Source organism: Garra rufa, chromosome 15, assembly GCF_049309525.1.
Source record: "Garra rufa chromosome 15, GarRuf1.0, whole genome shotgun sequence".
In the NCBI taxonomy this organism is placed as follows: Eukaryota; Metazoa; Chordata; class Actinopteri; order Cypriniformes; family Cyprinidae; genus Garra; species Garra rufa.
In genome coordinates, this window is record NC_133375.1 from 15,960,378 (window position 1) to 15,974,396 (window position 14,019).

General features: G+C 42.1%; 1 protein-coding gene across 1 annotated transcript in view; it reads right to left on the bottom strand.

Annotated features, from left to right (window-relative positions):
- Positions 1 to 1,631: 1,631 nt before the first annotated feature.
- The window catches only part of bsna (bassoon presynaptic cytomatrix protein a), a 91,843-nt gene continuing 79,455 nt past the window's right edge, over positions 1,632 to 14,019 (bottom strand). Inside the window, exon 13 of the mRNA XM_073818898.1 lies at positions 1,632 to 5,317. The gene's annotated coding sequence lies outside the window, so the exon portion shown is untranslated. The remainder of the gene's footprint in view (positions 5,318 to 14,019) is intronic.

Consider the following 14,019-nt stretch of genomic DNA (forward strand, 5'->3'; position numbering starts at 1 on the left):
ATTTTGTGGACTACATACAGAAACGTTTTTTCATTTATTTTGGAGTTGTCCTTACTCAACCAATGTTGAGATCATATCATGCCCAGCTTTCAACTATTTAGTTTTTTTCACTTACATAAGTAATTTTGATTAATTTCTTACTTTTGCTGGCAAAGTTTAGTTTACATAAATGCAATTAATTATACATTATAAACCATTGTTTCTCATTTTGCAATTAGAAATTAAGCAATACCTAAGTCTATCTGATAAACAAGAAAGCTGTTAAGGGTATTAATGTATGTAAACATTTCCGTGTTTTTGTGTAATTTTAAAAAATTATTATTTATTTTTATATTTCAATGTAATTTTGTGTCTTTTTTTCCTTATGTTCACTCCCTGGCTACTGTAAAATATTGAATTTGAGTGAAAAAATTTTGGAAAAAAAAAACTTTGTTTATATGTTCCAGAAATGTAAAGAGGGAAGAAGGAAGTGTGCAGGTGTGTCCCGTCCCACTTTATGCAGGCAGACCGTTTGGCGCCTGACTGCATGCAGGTGAGCTCTCTGTGATTTCTGGTGTCAGTATGACTTTGAAGATTTTGAATTCTGACACTTCCTTCTAAAACTGTGAATCATGATGTCTTTATTTTCAATCCTGGTTCAAAAAACATTTTTTTTTTTTTTTACATAATAACACCGTTTTGTAACTAAAATAACCCACATAAAAATAACTATTTATAATAAAAACTCATGAAGTGACGTAAATGTTAATCCATACTCTGAATTCCTTCTCTGCGTTTAACCCAGCAGTTAGTTTACACACAGTAAGTGAACCCAAATAATAGTTTGCCATCTGAGGCCGGTTTTATAAATACAAACTTACATAAAAATCTACCAAATTTCATAATGATCAACCATCTATTATTTCACAGTTGGACAAAATGTGCCACACCCAAACATTTTTATCGGCTTATATCTTCAAATGCTTTGAAATTTTGTACCACCTCAACCAGAGGTTAATATTTGGGTTAAAGCAGCTTAAAAATGTGGATATACACTCTTAAAAATAAAGGTGCTTCACGATGCCATAGAAGAACCTTTTTTGTTTAAATGGTTTCATACAAAACCTTAACATCAGAAGAACCTTTCTGTTTCACAAAAGCTTTGTGGCGAAAGAAGGTTCTTCAGATTATCTTTGTGGAACCAAAAATGATTCTTCTATGGCATCGCTATGAAGAACCTTTTAAAGCAGCTTTATTTTTAAGAGTGTAATCAACAAAATCACTTAATTAGAATAATAATAAAAAGTAGTTTTCTTTAATTATAGTGCCCACCAGGATCAAAAATTGTAATTTTGCATGCTTACTCTGAATGTCCTCTTATCCTACATGAATGTTTTGTTCATGCATTGACATGTTTTGAATAATGGGATTTTGGTCCAACAGGGTGAATGTGACACAAGATTATTGTAGCCAGTATATAATCAGGCACCATTGTAACAGAACAAACATCTCAATAGCTTTATGTTGAGTTGACTGACTCCAATTTGTTTATGCATTAAGATAAAACATATTTTCACCCAACCTTTTTTCTGGCACAGATGAAAAAGTACAATTATCCATGTTAGCAGTGAAAATGACAAGTTAGATTCAGGTGTTTTTTAAAATCCTCTTTTATTTTTTCCTGATTGTATTGAAGAGTCATTATTACTTTCATCACACAACATGACGTTACATCAAGCCTACTACAGATATACACTGAAACAAACACAAAGTTTACAATGGATATATGGATATGCTCTCACAACAGTGAATGTAACATTAATTTTAGTTTTCGAACACCTTCAAACTGTTGTCTGTTGTTTTCTTTTTTCTTTTTTTTTTCAAAAGTACATTTGTCGATTTAAATTTCCCCACCCACAAATTGTATGGAAGCCATATTCTCTTTTTAAAGAGTCTTTTATCTTCATTAACAATCACAACAAGTATAGACCATAGACCAAAAATGTGTCTCAATACATTTTTTTTTTTACATTTCCAAACAGTCCACATGAGCCAACCACATACACAGTGTGATTTATTTGAATTTTTATGTGTTTATTTGGTTTCTGTTTATGTCGTGATGCTCTTTTTTTTTTTTTTTTTTAGAATTGATTTACACAAAACAACAGGTCATTTTACACCTTGCTCTGAATGTTTCGTGTGCAGAAGTATAGTACAATTTACATGTTTTACAGATATATTCATGTCCTTTTAACTGTGAAAATGGTTGCCAGTGCAACTGAGCAGCAAAGGAGGGGAGGGGGGCTGCTTAAGGCCCATGCACTTTTCAGGTTAGTTTAAAAACAAATTCAGCTGATTGTTTCCTTTTTGACAGAGTGACAGCAGTCGTTTTTCCTCTGTCATGTATTTCTTACTTTGTGCCACATACTTACTCCTACAAGAGTAACTGTTTTCTAACCCAGTAAAAAGGATCACAATGCATGAATGAGTGAATAAATAAATAGCATCGATAATGGCAGGTGATCTGGTTTCCCTGACATACATCACAGTCAAAAGCCCTAATGAATCACAAACCTAGGGTGTTAGAATGAATGGCTTTCTTAGTATTGTAATTAAGCCCTTATAGCGATGCATATATCTCCCCTTGGTGCGTTAACTCTATGCTTTCCTGAGGTGAAAAGGATCAAACACACGCACGCACGCACACGCACATAGAAAAAAAATCAAGACAGACTGATAGCTAATATAGTTCGTATTGCAGGCAGTACAGACTCCTCGATTTGCTTTCCGTTGGGTGTTTTAGGTGGTCTAGGTGCTATACATTGCTGCATTGCTATATAACTGCGCATTATACACTCTCTTATATGTCATCTCATATACATTCTAATCCATTTACATAATATAATATAATGCCATTTATAGTATTTATTTTTTAATAAAATATGATTTACTTAATTTTGGTATAGTTATTTAAAACTATTATTTGAAAAAATAAATATATCCGAATATATATAAACCAATATAATTTCTGACGTAACTCAATAGCTTTAGGCTCCTCTAAACTCGAGAGCTTTTCTGATCACACAGATATTACAGTGTGTTAATGCAGGTCCAAAGTGGTTTCCCAAAGTCTCCAAACTGTATAATAACTCATGGTTTCACAGAGGAGTATAATTTAAGACCAGATAAATGGGCAACACTGCTAAAACAAAGGACAAAGTGTTTTGTTTAATATTTCTCCTTATATATATATTTTTTCATGCTGTCTGCTTTATTGTTGACATATTTGTAATATGCTTAATATGTGTAATTTCCTTTTAACAAGTATTGCACCAAAAGGCAACTAAGCATCATGAAGGATGGTGACCCCCATCATATGCCGTTCATCTAGCAGCAACCATCCGTGGATAGTGAGAAATGATTGACGTTTATGTTAATCGTTATGGCTAATTGGCTCCATTTCAAAACAGTGCCACAAAATGGGAAACATGCCACAAATATGGGGAAAAAAATTCCATTCAGATAGAGTATTTACATTACAGTTTCTCTTATACAAACAAATCAGCCCCCAAGTAACTTTTTAAACTACTATCTAGTTATTCTTGGATTTAGTTGTTTTATTTTGTTTCAATACTCTGACAACCATTTTTCTCAGCGGAGAAAATCATTGCATAGAAGGTCTGAAATTAAAAGTCCTCTGACCAAACATTTCTTTTCCTGTTGTTGATCAGATTTTTTTTTTTTTTTTTTTTGAATGATAACAAATGTAGATGCATACATACACACATCCAAAATCATTCACACATACCATTAGAACATATAGCAATATCAAGATTTTTTTTTCAGAACATGCAATCTCTACTTGCTTAAAAGTTCCAACATTCCACTAAGCAGATCCCTTATTTCTCCCACTAGCTTTGTGTTTTTCTTAATTATTATAATTATTTAATAAAAAAATTGTTTAAAACAAATCATGGCTTTGACACCTAATGTGTTATTATAAGAGACTGGGCATCACTTTTTAATGACTTAATAGACAGTGATCCTGAACCTTACAGATATATTACAGGTTTACAGACAGATATCACTCTTCTGACCACTACTGTAAAAACATCTAACAATTGTGCTCTTTACTGACTGACGACCATCCACTATTGCTTTTGATCTATTTTTAAACCGTCAAACATAAATTAAACCAAAATATACATATTAAAAAAAAAGATTGTAAACAAGTGACAGAGTAAAAATGGATTTAAAACAGTAATAAACAAACAAATGAACTCAATACAATAATTAAAAAATAAAATAAAAACACTTGAATTAAAAATATAAATAAACCTCGGTCTATATTTTTTTCTATATACAAACAATGTGAAAAAAAAATAGAAATAGTGAATAGAAAAATATGTTAAACGCTCTACCAACATAGCAAGGCGACAATAGAAGAACAAAATAAAAAGATAATGCACAAGGTTCCAACTGGCCAATACCGTACAATGGTTGTTAAAACACCCCATCTGCAGCCTGAGGACAATTTCTGAATACTTTGGAAAGGACAATGAATAAAAAAGACCTGATTGGTCAGAACCTGACATTGTTTTCCAAGTGATTTCTTATGTAATGATCTGAGTCTTATGTTTGGGCTTGTTCTAGAATTTCTTTCGTCCTCTTCCTCGTATTCTCTCTGCTCGCTCGAGTATAAATGCGCAAATCCTCGTTGTCAATCTCTCATTGATATCGTGAACAGTGTAAGGTCTTGGATTACATGCATTCCTAGTCCACTTTACACTTTAATAGCACATAGCAAGAGAAAGAAGAAAAAAGACAAAACAAACAGGATTTTTTTTTTCCTTTTTTTTTCATTCTGGAATGTTGAGTTAAAGGACTTAGCATAGAGATGTGTGTTATAGTTACCATGTTCATGATTTTCTTTTCTTTTTTCTCTTTTAGGAAAAACCTATGAAGTTTTTCTAAGTGTCCTAACATTGCTGTTTCTTCCATTCCTGAGAGGGGAGTGAAGAGTATTTCTCAAGTGACGAGAGAAACACGGAATCACACTTCTCTCTAAGTCACTCGCTCTAATGAGAGCATGTCAGCTTGTTTTCAGAGAATGCACACACAGATTTCAAGATTACTGAAGGCATTAACGATTTACACTGATTGACCTGTTTAGTTTGTTGATATTGTGTGACTGGACTCATCGCTCTCCGCCGCCTTCATGTACTGTGTTCTGTAGGCCAGGAGGAGGAAGTTGTTTGGAGCCGTCATGCTCAAAGTTGGCTGTTAATATCTTTGGCCTTGCTGTTCGGTTAGAACACATACAGAATTCCCAAATAATCTGTGAAGAACAATATGGGATACAAAGAAGGCATTACAAACCAGTGAAAGACATTGTAATATCTGCTTCATTGGTATGAACAAATGGAATGACAAAAAAATGAGGGGTCAACCTAAGGATGAAATACTTATGGTTAAAAAAATGGAAAAATTGAGACACTTCACCTTAAATATTATACTACAGACCGATTATAGGTGGCTTCTATCTTTTGAACATAGACCCAAGGGTCAGTCTGCTGTTGAACTATAATACATGTGAAACATAAGGGTCATTCCTGGGATTTGGTATTTTTTTCCAACTACATACTGTATGATTCATTTTCTACATACCCCACATTATTAGGCACATGCCAAACCTCCAAAAAATCATATTTTCCCACCTCAGGCATTTCAGTTTTCTCATTTAAACCAAATTGGATTGGTTTAAAACGTCTCAGGTTACGTATGTAACCCTGGTTCCCTGAGGGAACGAGACACTGCGTCATCAAACGCTTTGGGGAATGCCATTGTTGAACCCGGCTCTGAATCAGTCTACAACCAATAGGATGACAGGAGTGACGCGGTGACGTCAGACGACCAGGAAGTATAAAAGCACGTGTGTTTCAAACCGACTTCAGCTTCCAGGAGTGAAGCGATGCGCGGTAGGAATGCGGGAATTATGGCTCATGACGCAGTGTCTCGTTCCCTCAGGGAACCAGGGTTACATACGTAACCTGAGACGTTCCCTTTCGGGAACTCTACACTGCGTCATCAAACGCTTTGGGGAACGATATGCCAACGTCTCCAGAAATCCAAATTCCTACCCAGTGGTGTTTGTCTGGGAAAGAAAAAGGGAAGCGCTGCTTCTGGTGGATCAAGCCAGGAAAAGCTCTCTGCCTGGGGGACCAGGACGAGAGAGACAGTACACCTCTGTCTGGGGGACCATCCCAGAACGAGAGGGCAGTGCCCGATGATACTTACCTGCTGAGGCACTGAGGTTCTCTGCCTGGGAAACTGCCAGGAGCAAGAGAAAAATTACTCCTCTGTCCGGAGAACTGCCGGAACAAGAGGAAGGTGGCATATACCTCGGCCCTCGGGCTCACGAGGGAAGTGATCCGCTCTGTCTGGGGACACCAGCAAAAGAGGGACTAAACAGACTCCGCCTGGAAAACTGCCAGGAAGCGAGTGGAATGACATCTCTGCCTGGGGAGCACCCAGCGCGAGAGGGAACATAACAAGTACCTCGGCCCTCAGGCACTCGAGGAGAATAGTCCAAACTCTGTCTGGGGAACAGCCAGCACAAGAGGGACTGAATTAGCTCCGCCTGGAAAGCTGCCAGGACGCGAGCGAGATTACATCTCTGCCTGGGAGTACCCAGCGAAGAGGGATATGATCCGCCTCGGCCCTCGGGCTCACGCGGAAGTGTCTACCTCGGTCTGGGGACCAACCAGACATAGAGGGACAGGTAGCGTCTGGGGAATATGCCAAGGCGCTAGGTTGCTTCGCCTGGGAAGGATGCCAGGACGCAAGCGGGATTACATCTCTGCCTGGGGCGTGCCCAGCGAAGAGGGATTAGATAAACCTCGACTCTTGAGGTTAGGTCATACACCCTAGTCTGGTCACCAGCCAGAGAGGGGGTTCTCCTCGGCCCTCGAGCACACGAGGAGAGGGTAGTCCTTTGTCGGGGCACACCCGGATCAAGAGGGACACAAGTAGTGCCTGGAAACTCTGGCCAGGGCACGGGAATGGCTCCGCCTGGGAAAATTGCCAGGACGCGAGTGGAATGACATCTCTGCCTGGGAGTACCCAGCGTGAGAGGAATCACAGTAGGAACCTCGGCCCTCGGGCTCTCAAGGAGAAGTAGTCCAAACTCTGTCTGGGGAACAGCCAGCACGAGAGGGACTGAATTAGCTCCGCCTGGAGATCTGCCAGGACGTGAGCAGAATTACATCTCTGCCTGGGAGTACCCAGCGAAGAGGGATAGATCTGCCTCGGCCCTCGGGCTCGCGAGGAGAGTGTCTACCTCAGTCTGGAGACCAGCCAGACGTAGAGGGACAGGTGGCGTCTGAGAAATATGCCAGGACGCTATGTTGCTTCACCTGGGAAAGTGCCAGGACGCAAGCGGGATTACATCTCTGCCTGGGGAGCACCCAGCGCAAGAGAGAACATCTACCTCGGCCCTCGGGCTCACGAGGGATAGCGCCTTCGCTGTCAGCTCAGGACAGACGAGCTCGTAGCTCTTAGGTCTAGTTCGTAGAACTTCACAAAGGTCAAAGGGGTGGACCAACCCGCCGCACTGCAGATGTCCTGAATGGGGACACCTGTTAGCAGAGCTTTGGAGGTGGCCATGCCTCGAGTGGAGTGAGCCTTGACGCCCATCGGTGATGGGATATGGGATTACGTCTCTGCCACAATTCTAAGGGCGAAAGATCATATTTTGAGCGCGCAAAAGTGCATTTTGCACGCGCGTGAATTGAGTTTTGTGAAGAAAATGTCCGTATCGCAAAGAAGAAATCATTTTGAGCGGACGAAAATCAATTTTGCATTTAAAATAAGTTTTTGGATGTGTGCAGATCTTTTCTTTTGCGCGTGCAACGTTTCATTCGCTCGCTCCCCTGATGTCCGCCCTCAGTGCTCTCTAAATGCTGACGGCTCGCTTGCTCAACACAACCCAGTGTTACAATGTGCCATAATTCCAGCCAATTAGAGACGAGGCTGCTAAATTCTGATTGGCTGCCTTGACAACCAATCACAACATTCCCTGCATTACCAATGACAGCGGAAGAGTAAAATACAGTGCATGCATAATCATTATTTTGATATTTATTAATTTTTTATTATTTTACAATTAAATTGATATTCTGATCATATTTTTTCTAAGCACATTTTAGCAATTCCAAACGACATGAATCTTAATAACTACTATTTATATTGTATTTATTATATTAAACAATTATATATAAGTGCAGGGCTCGCAAAATTTCAAAATCTCTGGTAGCCCTTAGGGCAGGTACTCTTCAGATTTTGTTAGCCTAAAAATTAATTTAACTAGCCCAAATAAAAAAGCTTTTTTATTTTTATTTTTTAAATATAGAAAATCAAATAGGAGTCTAATTGTCAATTAAAAATGTTTTCAACACACAAATATAAACAAATATCAAGGAAGGAATTTTATTTCACTATTTAGTGTATATGCAAAATTTTTAAATACCAATTTAAGGCAATATATGATCCTTTTTAAGAGGTGCACAAGTAAAATGAACACAGTATGAGTGGGGTTGGACAATGTACGGTAGAATATTCAGCCATAAAATGACATGATTTATAATTCAGATAAAGGTTCACACAAAAACAAAATATCTTATACAATGGCATTTCAGCCTTTATACCATTAAAATGGATAAATCAAGTATATCATTTATTATATTTATTTAAAACATAAATATTACTTAATCTTAATTGTTTATATTTTTAGAAGGCACATTAACTTTTTTACATTTACAGCTCTGTGTTTGCTTCATAAAAACCTGGGTCAATAATTGCAATTTTTACAGTTGAAAAAATGTATTGGAAATAAAAATTGATTCTCTGTCACGAGGTGGCGCTTTAGGATCGCTAAAATATTACGGTTTCCCTAGTAACGGCTGTACACAAAGCAGTGTTAACGCAGTTTTATCAGGCATGAAATGTAAATGCAAACAACACGTTTCTGAGGACAGTCGGTTCCCTTCAGATACATTAATATAAAGACATCCGCGCCATGTTTTGACTTTGAAACGTGCAACGTGCATATTTGACATCATTCCCAGCTGGCATTTTAACATGGAGTCAGCGTTGAATCAACGTCACTACGTCAGGTGTCAGTGTTGGATAACCGTTGGATTTTGTTTAGATTTTGCAAATCTAAACAACAGTTAATTGATCAGCATTGTTTGAATGTTGAAACAACGTTATTTTTCTACTGATATATTTCAACAAAATGTTTAAAAGTCATGGTTGTAAAAAATAATGTTGATTTGACGTACAACTCAAATTTTATTTATATTTCTTTGTTGAATCCATAGTTAGTTATCAACACCATTTCAACCATTTGGTATTCAACGTTGTTTTGACGTTGAATGAATGTTTTTTTCATAAACTGACATTATTTCAACCACATTTAAACGTTTAAGGTCGGTCGAATGCCAGCTGGGTTGCCTTTTGAAGTTTTATCCAGCCCTATAGCGATTCTCTGGCTTTCCAACTGTAAGACTCTTAAAATTATAATTAAGACTTTTCTTAAACTATTTAACAAATTTAAAACTTATGGCCTTACATTTGATACAACTAAATTGAGGAGTTTTTAAGGACATGCAGGAGCTCTCTGCTTTACGATAGCCCATTGGGCAGTCCGGTCAAACATTTTGGTAGTATTGTGAAATATTTAAAGATAGATTTTTTTAAAGGCTTTAGAATTACTCTTGAAGGACCACCACCACATCCTCTTGTACCACTGTTTGAAGAATTTATTTTCCAGAATCATTTTTAGCCTATTTTATTCACTTCCAGTCTTTATAAACAATTATATCACTTATAAATGATTAAAATACAAGACTAATAGTAGTTATGCTGTTTGGAATTGCTAAAATGTGCTTGAAAAAAATATGATCAGGATATCAACTTGCATAATAATTATGCATGCACTGTATTTTTTTCCTCTTCCGCTGTCATTGGTAATGCAGGGAATGTTGTGATTGGTTGTCAAGACAGCCAATCAGAATTTAGCAGCCTCGTCTCTGATTGGATGGAATTATGGCACATTGTAACACTGGGTTGTGTTGAGCAAGCGAGCCGTCAGCATTTAGAGTGCACTAAGGGGGGACATCAGGGGAGCGAGCAAGTGAAACGTTGCACACGCAAAATAAAAGATCTGCACACATCCAAAAACTTATTTTAAATGCAAAATTGATTTTCGTCCGCTCAAAATTATTTCTTCTTTGCGATACAGACATTTTCTTCACAAAACTCAATTCACGCGCGTGCAAAATCCACTTTTGCGCGCTCAAAATATGATCTTTCGCGCTCAGAATTGTGGCAGAGATCTAATCCCATAATGGGAGGCCAGAGGACTCATAAGCAGTAGTTATGGCATCCACAATCCATCTACTGATAGTATGATTAGTTGCCGGGAGCCCCCTCTTAGGGGGACCGTAACAAACTAGCAGTTGCTCTGACTTTCACCACAGGGCAGCTCTGTGGACATATGTGTCCAGTGCTCGCACTGGACACATACAGTTATACTTCCGAAGGTCGTTCTCCACGAATGGAGGAGGATAAAAGGCCTGTAGGGTGACTGGCTGTGGTACCGCTGTTGGGACCTTCGGTACATACCCTGGTCTAGGGTAGAGGAATGCTTTGGCCAAACCGGGCGCAAAGTCAATATATGAAGGGGCCACTGAAAGGGCCTGAAGGTCTCCTACTCTCCTCAGAGAAGTAAGAGCCAACAGCAGCGCCGTCTTAATTGTAAGGAAGCGATCTGAAATCTCCTCAATGGGCTCAAATGGAGGCCGAGAGAGGGCTTCAAGAACCACAGCGAGATCCCATGAAGGGGTTCTGGGTATCACCCGAGGCCTTATCCTGAGTGCACCACAAAGGAAACGTATGACCAAGGGGTCCTTGCCCACTGACACGCCACCAAGAGGGGAGTGGAAGGCCGATAATGCCGCCACATAAACCTTCAGGGTGGAGTGGGCTAACCCTGTGGAGAGGCGAGACTGCAGAAACTCCAGCACTGTACCAACCGGGCAGTGAACTGGGTCAGCGTGTCGCTCTTCACACCACAAAGTGAAAACCTTCCACTTAAGGCCATAAAGTTTCCTTGTAGAGGGAGCTCTAGAGTGAAGGATGGTCTCAACAACCTCAGCTGAGAGACCACTGTCTATGAGGTGTGCCCCCTCAGAGGCCACATCCACAGTTTCCACTTCTCCGGGTGGGGGTGGCAGATTGCGCCCCCAGCCTGAAAAAGAAGGTCCTTCCTGATCAGAATCTCCCACGGAGAGCCGTCGAGGAGGGAAATGATGTCCGAGAACCATACTCGGGCTGGCCAGTACGGGGCTACTAGTAGTAGGCTGACTCCGTACCGGCGTATTCTTTCTAGAACTCCTGGGAGCAGAGCGATCGGGGGGAAAGCGTACAGACGAAGCCTCGGCCAGGTCTGTACCATGGCGTCCAGCCCCAGCGGAGCTGGAGGCACTAGAGAGTACCAGAGGGGACATTGCAAAGTCTCCTGAGTCGCAAAGAGGTCCACTTGAGCTTGGCCAAACACTCTCCATATCTGCTTCACCACCTCGGGGTGAAGTTTCCACTCCCCGGGCCTCGGCCCCTGCCTCGACAGGATGTCTGCTCCTATGTTCAGATGCCCAGGGATATGAACTGCACTCAGTGAGAGAAGTTTCCCTTGGGACCACAGGAGGATATGGTACGCCAGCTTGAATAAGGGGCGTGAACGCACACCTCCCTGGTGGTTGATGTAATATACTACCGCTGTGTTGTCGGTGCGAACTAACACATGACGGTTTCTCAGGTCTGGGAGGAAATGCCTCAAGGCCTTGAACACTGCTAACATCTCTAGGCAATTGATGTGCCACAAGAGATGGCGACCGGTCCATAGGCCGGAGGCCGAGCGGCCATTCATGACCACTCCCCACCCGGTGAGGGATGCATCCGTCTCTAGCGTGACGCGGCGACATGGAGCTCCCAAGACCGGGCCCTGAGATAGGAACCAAGGTTTCTTCCACATGTCTAAGGCACGAAGGCAACGCTGCGTGACCTTGATCCTGCGGAACGGATTTCCCCTCGGGGAGAATCCCTTGGTTTTGAGCCACCACTGTAGCGGCCTCATGTGTAGCAGGCCAAAAGGTATCACGTTGGCTGCTGCTGCCATAAGACCTAACAGTACTTGAAACTGTTTGACAGTGAGTGACAGGCCTAGCTTGACCGCATTTACTGCAGTAAGGATCGACTCGATCCGAGCAGGAGACAACCGTGCCTGCATCGTGGTCGAATCCCATACGACACCTAGATAAGTGGTTCTCTGTAAAGGAGACAGCACACTTTTCTTGGCGTTGAGCCTCAACCCCAAATTTTTCATGTGAGCGAGAACAACATCTCGATGCTGAGCCGCTAACTGTTCTGAACTGGCTAGGATCAGCCAGTCGTCTATATAGTTGAGTATGCGGATGCCCTGGAGTCGCAAAGGAGCCAGCGCAGCATCCACACACTTCGTGAATGTGCGGGGTGAGAATGCTAGGCCGAAAGGAAGAACTCGATACTGGTAAGCTTCGCCCCTGAAAGCGAACCTGAGAAACTTCCTGTGCTGAGGAAGGATGGAGATATGAAAATATGCATCTTTGAGATCTATCGTGACAAACCAGTCCTCGGACCTGATTTGAGACACGACGTGCTTGATAGTTAGCATTCTGAACTTCAGTTTCATAACTGAGCGGTTCAGAAGTCTGAGATCTAAGATGGGCCTCAGCCCTCCATCCTTCTTGGGAACGATGAAGTACCGGCTGTAAAACCCGGATTCTCTGTGCTGAGGAGGGACCACCTCGATGGCCCCCTTCCTTAGAAGAGAATTTACTTCTTGTTCCAACACCAGAACCTGCTCTGGGCCTACCAGAGTAGGAAATACTCCGCTGAACTGAGGCGGAGGAGCGCCGAACTGGATTTGATATCCTTTTTCTACCGTACGAAGGACCCATGAAGATACATTTGGCAGTAGTTTCCACGCTGCCAGAAAATGTACTAAGGGAACCAGCCTCTCGAGGCTGGCCTCTGGTAGAGTTTTAGGAACTAATTCGGTGGCCTGTAACAGCTGACTGGCAAGCGACACCTGAATTAATTGCTCTGAGGACCCCTGTAGGGGTGACAAACTTACTGAGTCCGCTACGAAATCGGGCGGAAACCCCAGCAGAGGTTTGCTGGAGACTGCCGCGCCCTGAAACACTGGCAGGGTTAGCTGACTGGTCTCCTGAGGGCCCCGAGGAAGAGTGGGCACCAAAAAGTGTGGTAGACCCATTTCTCCCCCGAGAGGGGCTGCCCTCGATGGCCCTGAGCCATAAAAGTCAGGGCCGTTTAGCCGAGGACCTCTTCGACTGCAGGACGACCCTCAGGTCTGGCCTGGCCTTAGAGGTCCCCGACTTAGAGCGTGACCTGCCCTGCCCCCTAGATCTCTCTGGAGGGGCGCGAGCGGCCACGCTAGCTTTTTGGGTCTGGCGGTGTGAGGAGCTGGTACGCGGCTGGGGCTGCTCCCGTCCAGCAGCCCCAGAATAGACACGGCGAGGGAGGTATTGCTGGAAGGCCGCAGATTGTTTGCGGGCCTCCTGGTATCTGCTGACGACGGCCTCGACCGAGTCGCCAAACAGACCAGGAGACTTGAGCGGGGCGTCCAGCAGAAGGGCCCTGTCCTTCTCCTTCATGTCGGACAGGGACAACCATAGGTGTCTCTCCGCGACCACCAGGGCTGCCATAGACCGCCCAACAGCGCGGGCGGTCTCCTTGGTGGCGCAGAGAGCTAAATCTGCTGTCCGCCTCAGCTCAGACACATTCACCTCCCTGCCTTCATCTAGGTCTTTAAGCAGGTCAGCCTGGTAAGCCTGCAACACGGACATTGTGTGCAAGCACGAACCAGCCTGACCTGCTGCCGCGTACCTCTTGCCCAGCAAGCTAGATGTTAATTTTAAT